Source organism: Talpa occidentalis, unplaced genomic scaffold (assembly GCF_014898055.3).
Source record: "Talpa occidentalis isolate TD23 unplaced genomic scaffold, MPIMG_talOcc4v2.1 talOcc4.10, whole genome shotgun sequence".
Lineage (NCBI taxonomy): Eukaryota > Metazoa > Chordata > Mammalia > Eulipotyphla > Talpidae > Talpa > Talpa occidentalis.
The window spans coordinates 72734272-72743462 of NW_023600993.1; the positions used below are offsets into that span (position 1 = coordinate 72734272).

General features: G+C 39.7%; 1 pseudogene; it reads right to left on the bottom strand.

Moving 5' to 3' along the window:
* Positions 1–1889: 1889 nt before the first annotated feature.
* Positions 1890–2545, bottom strand: LOC119253561 (60S ribosomal protein L15-like; annotated as a pseudogene).
* Between the last annotated feature and the right edge of the window lie 6646 nt (positions 2546–9191).

Genomic DNA, 9191 nt, shown 5'->3' on the forward strand with positions numbered 1-9191 from the left:
TCCTTTACCTCCCTTTCTCCTCGAATCTATGGTCAGCTTGCAATTTTTGTCTTTTCCCTATCCCTGTGCACGGTTTCTCTATATTCCACATATAAGTGAAATATCTGGTCTATACCTTTTTCTTTCTGACTCATCTTCCTTAGCATAATTTTCCCTTCCAGCTCCATCCACGTTGCCACAAATGGCATGAGTTTATCATTTTTTTTTAGTTTAATAGACATTTATTCCTTGAGTTAAATAACCTCTATACACAATGGAAATACATGGTTTAAGATTTTGAGTGCAACTTAGGTCTCAGTAAGTTTTGAGCCTGCATGTTTTCTTGAAAATTGGGACTTTTAAGACACCTAAAGAAAAGATGCAATTAGATTTTGAAAGTATTCTTAAAATAGCAAAATTGGAATTGGTAGGGATTAGGGTAATTCTTCTCTATATTTCTTCACAAATTCATACTGGAAACAGCCTAGTCTTCTGGAAGACTGGAAGCCATAAATTCAAGACTATGGTGTGTGTAATGTTAAGGTGGGCAGTTGATGGCCTAGCCAAGTTAGTGGAATGGTACTTTTGCTGTTGGCCAGGGATGAGAAAAATAACTGTAGACACTTACTGTTAGGCAAGAAACAGTAGATGACAGTTACATCTATGATGACTTAGTTCTTAGTAGCCTTATGAGAATAGATGTGGGTTGACCCAAGATGATTTTTAAGACTGACTAAACAGTGATCTACTTTTAAACAAAGCCAACCATCTTTCCCCAGGTTCCTAATGGTGTGACAAACAGATCAAGCTTTTAAAACTTTGATCAAAAGTGGACACAATTTTTTATCTTCACACTTGAAAGGTATGTGACTGTCACTGGTTTCCCAACCAATAGCATTACTAGTTTACAATCCCAAATAATGTCAATTCCCAGCAGTTTAAATACTATTACTGACCACTGTGCACATAATTCAGGATCCTGCATACCCCATGAAGTAATGGGATTCAATCAGGAGACTCGACTTGAATGGTATCGTGAAGACACTTGTTTACGTTAACCAGGATATTTCATTTAAAAGCGCAGGTCTTGTAACAGGTTTACTCAATTCTCTTAGAAATGGTGGCTGTTATACTGATTTTCAGAAGCAAGTAATAAAAATGGAATATTGGACTAAAAATGTGGGCCCAAGTTAACTTCATTTTTTCTGCATATAATCACAACAAAGGATTAGGATAACAATCACGTTTCAAGCAAAATCCAATTTAAATTGGTTCTCACCAACTCCTAAAAACAGCTACTTGAGAAAACCAGATCATCGCATTACCCCAATGAAGTTATAGGTTTTATCACATGCACCAAGAAAGCTATAGGACTAGTTTCTGCACTCCTTTTTTACAAGATTTATTTCACACCTATTATACCAAATAACATTTTAAACACTGATATGTAACTCCTTTTTTTTTTTTTTAAGATTTATTTATTTATTTATACAAGCACTGGTACAGTCAGAAGCACGGGAGGGTGAGCGAATTCACCAGAGCCAGAGGAGAGAGCAGAACAGGCAGAAGGACCGAAGTACACTGCTAAGGGGAGCAGCGGGCTGCAGGAGGGGTCTGCGCGCCATGTGGGACCCTCACAGGCAGCCGAAGATCGAACCAGCGCTGCTGAGGCTGCAGGCAGCCTCGCAACCCAGCGCTCAACAGCTGTGCCACCGGGGAGGCCCAATAACTCCTTAACAAGATAAAGCAAAGACAAAGTATTTATCTTATCAGAAACAAGATACACCATCACTTAGAGTCTTCAAACATTATTGCACTTTAACGCTCATAATTTGACAATGCATTCATGAAACAATCTGCAGACACTAGTTTTAACAAATTAAAAAACACTTTTAAACAGACAAAACTGTCCTAAATTGTTTATTAGGTAAGAATTTTACAAACATTACTTATTAGCGATAACAGTGGAGCTGGAGAGTATTGCGCCTTCTCCAAGCTGCACGGCGAGAACCACTAATAGTGTGGTGGAACTTGTGGCTCTTTCCAAGACCATGGCTCTTGCGCCCTGCAGATGTCAGCCCCTGCATCTCCCTGTGCTTGTGGACTGGTTTAGTGATCCACTGGGTGTCAGGATTTCTTCTGATAGCTTTATGGAATGGATCGATGAGGATAACCTCAAAAAAGTTGTACGTGGAATCTTCACCAACCCAGTAAGAATTCAGGACTCTCAGAGCTCCACAGTGGCATCCAGCTCGCTCTTCAGCAAAGATTGAAGGCTTCTAGCAAACGTCAGCTAATTAACACCATGGTGGACAGGCTTGCCATAGGTTGCACCCTTTGGAACTGCACGTTTGCGGCCACCACTACGCACACGAATCCGATATATGACATAACCTTCCTTGGTTTTGTATCCCAGTCTTCTCGCTTTATCCCTCCGGGTGGGGCTGGGTGCCCCGTGGAGGGCTGACAGCTGGCGATACTGCCAGCAGCGCACCCTGAGAAAAAAGTGCTTCACATCAGACTGCTTCTTCCTCCATAGTCCATGGATGTATTTGTAAGTGCCCATTTTGGCTTACCTTATGGCTGCCGCCAGATGAAAAAGAAAGAGCCCTTTACCCCGACTTTATCATTTTTGATTGCTGAGTAGTATTCCATTGTGTATAGTTACCACAGGTTCTTGATTCAATCGTTTGTTTTGGGACATCTGGATTGTTCCCATATCTTGCAAAAACAGTATTTCAAAAGGAAACCCATACTCCTATGTTTATTTCGGTTTTTGGTTTCTTGACTCTAGTGGCAGTTTCATGGATGTATAATCTCTCAAATCTCATACAACCTTACTCTTTAAATATGTCCAGTTTATAAGAGAAATTATACCTGAACAGCATTGTCAGGAGAAAAAATAAGGTGAGGGGGAGTGTTAGTGGGCAGACTGAGGGATATCCTGGGATCCCCCAAACCTGCCTGATTTAAATGGATCTTGCTGTCTGCCACATCAAGACAAAACATACTCCAGTGCATAAGACCTTCGATGGAAAGGAACTTTAATACAATTAGTGTGTGATAAAGATAAGAAAAAGAGCAAGAATATAGTTTCCAAACCAAGCATCCAAAGTTACCCATCCCCTCATGAATAATGTCCAGCCAAACAGGGTTAGCCCAAAGCAGGGCCCCCAGAGACCCAAGAGCTTCTCACAAGTCTTAGGCCCCTTATGGTGGGGAATCATAAGAAAGGGCAGAAGGGGCCAGGCAAGTCTGGAAGGAAAAGAACAAAATCAAAATCAAGATAAAGGCTGCTATTGTCTATGACCCCATGGATCTGTCACCCACGTCTCTGTCTCTTTCAAGTGCCTCTTTCCGTGTTCCCCAAGTTCCTGTTAGGAGTCCAAGCAGGTGCAGTTTTTCCTTCACATGTCTCTCTGCTCCATGTGGCTCCTCCAAGTCTTCTTCATGATCTTTCCCTTCCTCCTTCCTCAGTTCTTCTTCCAGTCTGTTCTGGTTTCACCTCCCTGCCCAGCTCGACCCTTCTTGGGTGGAGCAAGGGATCTGGAAACTCCTCTTTCTATGGGTATCATACTATTACAGGAGAATGGAAGAAGTTTGACAGATAAAGAACACAAGAATTAGCAGGCAAGGTGAGAGAAAGAGCCTTGGCTTTAATCCTGGTAGGACTAGTAAAAATCATCAAATATTATCTTTCCTAAAGTGGATTTTATTCAACAATAGTTTTGTAAGATGAGAGGAGAGTGTGCTTCAAGGTCAAAGAAATATGGGAAATGGATGAATGTTCTAACAATTAATGTGAGCTTAATAAGCTTTACGAAGCCTTGAAAAAAATTTTGTTTCTTTTACCTGACACTTCCCATCCTTATTTCAAGCAGCACCAATTCAAAAATACCCTTGTCTAACCCAGCTCTGTCATCTAGACCTAGACATAAGAAACTCCCTGTAGCTAATAAGGAGACAGCGATAGTAAAAAGCACAGAAATTGAAGGACAATTACCTGGGCCTTCTAGCACTTACCTAGCAGTGAGATCTTAGACAAGTCACGGAAATCCATGTAATCTGAGTTTTCCCTCTGTAAATGCAATAAATACTAGAACCTACATCACAGGATTGCTATGAGGACTAAGCCAGTAATTCATGGAAGTGCTTAGGGTGGCATATGACTGGCTCCAGTAGTACTAGATTTTATGGGTTAGAAGGAAAGCTGGGGCTACTTTCCAGTTCTCATTTCTGACATCTCCCAGTCCATCCCCTAAGACTGTTGAGGCATGAGCAAGAAAACAATCTCCAAATCAGTCTCTCCATGGATATTCATCGCCCATACTTAGTATTCCGTAGCTGACCTCCTCCCTCCTTGTCATTCACACCATCTTACATGTAGGTGTGGGAGAAAGCAAATGATGCAGAAGGACTGATTCAGAGCAAAAAGAGAAGTTCACTCTCCTGGGGCTGACTGTGAAATATACTGCTTGACGCAAATCAATAAAAAAACTTTTTGTGGTTCCTCCAAAAAAAAAAAAAAAAAAAAAAAAAAAAAGGATACAATGAACCTCAGTGAGGTGGGAGCTTGTAGAGGGGAGAAGCATATAAAAGTAGCAAATTCAGAGTTAAAAAAAAGACAAAATAAAAAAAAAGAAACCAGTGTTCTATTTGCTTTACCTGAAATAGACCTGAACCGAAAACTCCAATACTTAAGATTACTGAGAAATACTGTTGATGAGAAATACTGTTGATTGTTAACATTTGGATGCACTTTCATTTAATTATCCTGCTCTATCCACAAGTCCTCATTTCCAAATTGATGACATGAGCAATCTGCACTCCATCAGAGGTGGAGCCCACTGCACCACACAGGCAGTCTTTCAGAACACATGCTGGGAAAGGATGGGGTTGCCATAGCAACTCCATCCAGCACATTGAAATCCTCCCTTCCCTTAGCACCCTCCTTGCCAGGCCCTCATCTTCCCTAGCAGATTTCTTTATTTTTTTTCACTTTATGATTTACATGGGCAAAGAGTGCAGAGGGGCAATTAATGCCACCCCATGCTAAGCCCTGGATCTCTGTGTAAGTAAAGCATCCAGAATCAATAGAATAACTATATGCAGTTACCCCAAATGGGATGCCCTGGAGACTCATCCACAACTTGAAGCCTGGGTGCCTGGATCTGACTTCAGACCTGTGAATGCATATCTCCTCGAAATTCAGCTTGGGAATCCAAGCTTATTTAACAAAGTCTTCAGATGTGGGGAAACACTAATATATTCCAAACCTTTTATTGTCTACATTAAAAAAATGAGGTCCTAAGCACTATGGAATGAATGAACCAACCCTCCTGCACCCCCAGGCAACTTATTTGTATTTGACAGGCAACCTGAGTCTAATTCAATGTCCCAAAGTTTCAGGATGTTAGATGGATATTATTCAAGTTCTAGGACATTATTTACATGTGTTGGTTAGGTGCCTAATCTTATAATTACATATCCTCTTGCTGGATTTTCTATCTCTAATTTATTTGATTGATTAGCTGCTTGACTTGTTTCTAGATGTGACTGATTATAAAGAATTTCTGGAAGTCCTAGGAGAAAGCTTCTAGCTGTCATGTGTTTATATTAGCTTCTGTATAATTTTACCATAAAATAGATTACAAACTTTGTTCCTGGGATAAATATCCCTGCTTCACTTTGTGAATATTTTAATTCTTTGAAATTGGATTCAGAAATAATACTCAGAGAGTAGATTCTGATATTTGTAAATTAAGATACATTCATTTTCCAGTCTTTAGAAATAAATGACAAGTAACTTTCCTTAAATCCCTGAGAGTTTATGAAAGATGCAGTAAACATGGGACATACCTATAGGGACAAATTAATGGTATACAATTTTCTATTTATTTCTGAACTACCAGCTCTTAGAAATTGATCAAATGTTAGTGAATTTCTGCCAAACCAGACCCTGGGTGGTAAGCAACTCTAAGAATCAGACTGTAGACTGTTAGACTGAATTCTCGGTATAACAGCTTCCCATCTCTATGTAGCCCAGCTTATTTTGTGGAGTAGGGTGCTATGAACCATTCTATGATGTAGTTGTTGCTATTTGCCGTTCTAATAAAGCAGTTTCTCAACATCAGCAATGCGGACATTCTGTGCTGGTTAATACTTTATTGTGTGAGCCTGCCCTGTGCATTGCAATATATTTAGCTGCATCCTTGGCCTCTACCTACCAGGTGCAAGTAGAATTCTTCTTTGTGGCGATGACCAAAATTGTCTGCAGATTATTGTCAAATATCCCTGGGAGGCAAAATTGCCTTTGGTGGAGAATCATTGCTCAATTGTGATTCTCCCACACAGCCGCTTGTAGAGTTATGGTTCCCTCCTTAGCCTTACCCAAATGACCTCCTGATTTCTTCCCTTTATAACATCTTTATTGAGATATAACCCCACATACCACAAAATCCAGCCACTTAAGGTGTATAATTCAATGGTTTTAATGTTTTCATAGTTGGGCAGTCATCACCACAACTTAAGTTCAAAACATTTCATCACTTTGAAAAGCTCTTTACCCCTGAGTGGTCATTCCCCTTCTACCTTCCTTCAAGATATCCAATAATTTACCTTCCATCTCTATAGATTTACAATTCTGGACTTTTCACATATATAGAATAATATGTGTTTTTTATTATCATCTTCAGAATGTTCTCAAGGTTCATCCATGTTGTGGAATGTGTTGGTGATTAATTCCTACTTGTTATTGAATACTATTTAATTTTGTGGCTATCCTATATATTTTTTAATCCATTCTTCATGAACTTTGGGTTATTTTTATTTTTGGTTATTTTCAATAATGTCATTACAAACATCCATGTACAATTATTTTTTGCAAGGCTGTATATTTTTATTTCTCTTGGGACTATAGGTAGGAGGGGAGCTACTGATCAGATGGTAACTCTGGTGTTTATGAAGAACTTCCAGATTGTTTTCTAATTGACTGTGCCCTTTTATATCCCCACCAGCCATGTGTGAGGGTTACATTGTTCTTCATGTCTGTTTCATCTTGACTTCCATCTACTGTCACTGGAGGCCACTTCCTAAGTGCTTTACATATAGTGACATGAATACTAAGCTGCATGGATGCACTCTGGTGATAAAATAAATGTAAAAAAATAGGCATTCTCCCATGGTAAGGTTGTACTGTCATCCCATGAGAGTTATTGTCAGGAAGAAGGGCTGGAGAACAATTGTTTATAACCAGAATCTTTGGTTTGGAAAATGGCTTCATTTCTACCCATTTTCATTTAAGCTCTCTTTCTATATCATCCCTATGAAACATGTTATCATCCCTATGAAATGTGTTACCTCACTCATGTAACATCTGCCCTTAGCTCTTTTGGAAGAAGTGGACCTTCCAAAATTGAACCTCTAGTCATGCATTTACTTTTTATATATCCAAAGTGACTGATGGCTAGTCAGTGTTAGCATTTTTCTGCAACCATGTTTGAAAAGCATAGTTTGCCCAAATGCTCATAGAGTAAAATGAACCAAATAATATTTTCTGGGGAAAACTGTAGGCTGAATGACACATGTTTCCTCTGATCACTGTTCAGGTGAAACGTAGAAGACATCCACTCAGAAATAAGCCCTTCCCCTCAGGTTTTAAACATCGAGAGTGCTCCCCACAAGCTCTTGAGTCATGTAAGCAATAATTCTGTATTTTTCTGGCACTGCAGGTAATGATGAGATGTGGACAATTGTAACAAAAGCTAATGTGCATTAGACACTTGTTATTCACCAGGAACTAGATTTGCTTGAATTTTTTTTTCTTATTTAATGATCATAAGATCCCTGTAAAGTTGATAGTATTTCACCCTTTTCACAACTGAAGAAATTCTAGAGTGTAAGTAACTTTCTCCAGATCTCACAATTAGGAAATAACAGAAATGGAATTTTTAACTAGGTTGAACTGAGCTAATATCCAGTAGGTAGCTCTCAATATCTTCAAAAACCTGGCAAAGGGCCTCCCCAGTGGCGCAACCGTTGAGCGCTGGGTTGCAAAGCTGCCCGCAACCTCTGCTACTCCGGTTGGATCCCTGGCTGCTCCCCGGCCACCAGAGGAGGGTCCCACAAGGAGCGCAGACCTCTCCTGCCGCCCGCTGCTCCCCTCAGTAGTGTACTTCGTCAGTCTGCCTGCTCTGCTCCCCGCTCTGGTTCTGGTGAATTCTCTCACCCTCCCGCGCTTCTGACTGTACCCAGTGCTTGTATGTATGTATGTATAAATCAATCAATCAATCAATAAATAAATCTTTAAAAAAAAACCTGGCAAAAAGAAATAAAATTTAATTAAGGATGCATGATGGATAGGAAATCCATCCATTCCCATAGATACTATGAAATATGCCTGGATTAAGTTAGGCTTGTAAACAGTCACACACCTGGACCACATCATTTTGCTTGCCCTGAAGACTGCTTATTCTAAACTGTGCTGTGTATCAATACCTTGAGCATAACTATACTGAGGGATGTTGTCAGAAAAAGCTGGATGGCACTGTTTTGGGGTTTTGCTATGGAAGTGCAGACATGGATAAAGTCATGGACAAACTACTGTGTCCGTCATTTTTAGCTGGGTGAACTTGGGCAATTTTTAATTTCTCTGTGTTTCCATTTTCTCATCTATAAAATGGAAATGTTGGTACCTCCCTCATGTGATTGTTGTGAAATTAAAACAGTTAATACAGGTCCCGTAACAAGGATAATATCTGGCATGAACACAGGGCAAAATGCATGCCCCTTAAAGACAATTGGGTCAAAAAAGGACCTTTCATTTCAAACCAGAGGAATTGACTTTGCATAAATAAGGCAAACAAGGGAATTCAATGGCAGAAACATACAAATCAGGAGAAGGACAGGAACTCCCTGGAGCTGTAAAAATCCAGACTGTGTAGGGAAATGGAGAACCTATTGTATCATCAGTTCTGAGGATGAATAGAACAAAATGTCCCTGTTAAAAATCCTGAATAATTGCCCCTCTTTTGAACTATTGGTTGGTTTTAACTTTTTGGCTACCATGAAACCTTAACTATTCATATTTTTTTCCGTTGTGATGATGATAAGAAAGTGTCAGCCATCCAAGTGACATATCTATGACAAATGGATAAACTAGAAGTTTGTATCCTAACCTGGTTCCATTATGTTTAATTACTAGTTGCCTCACA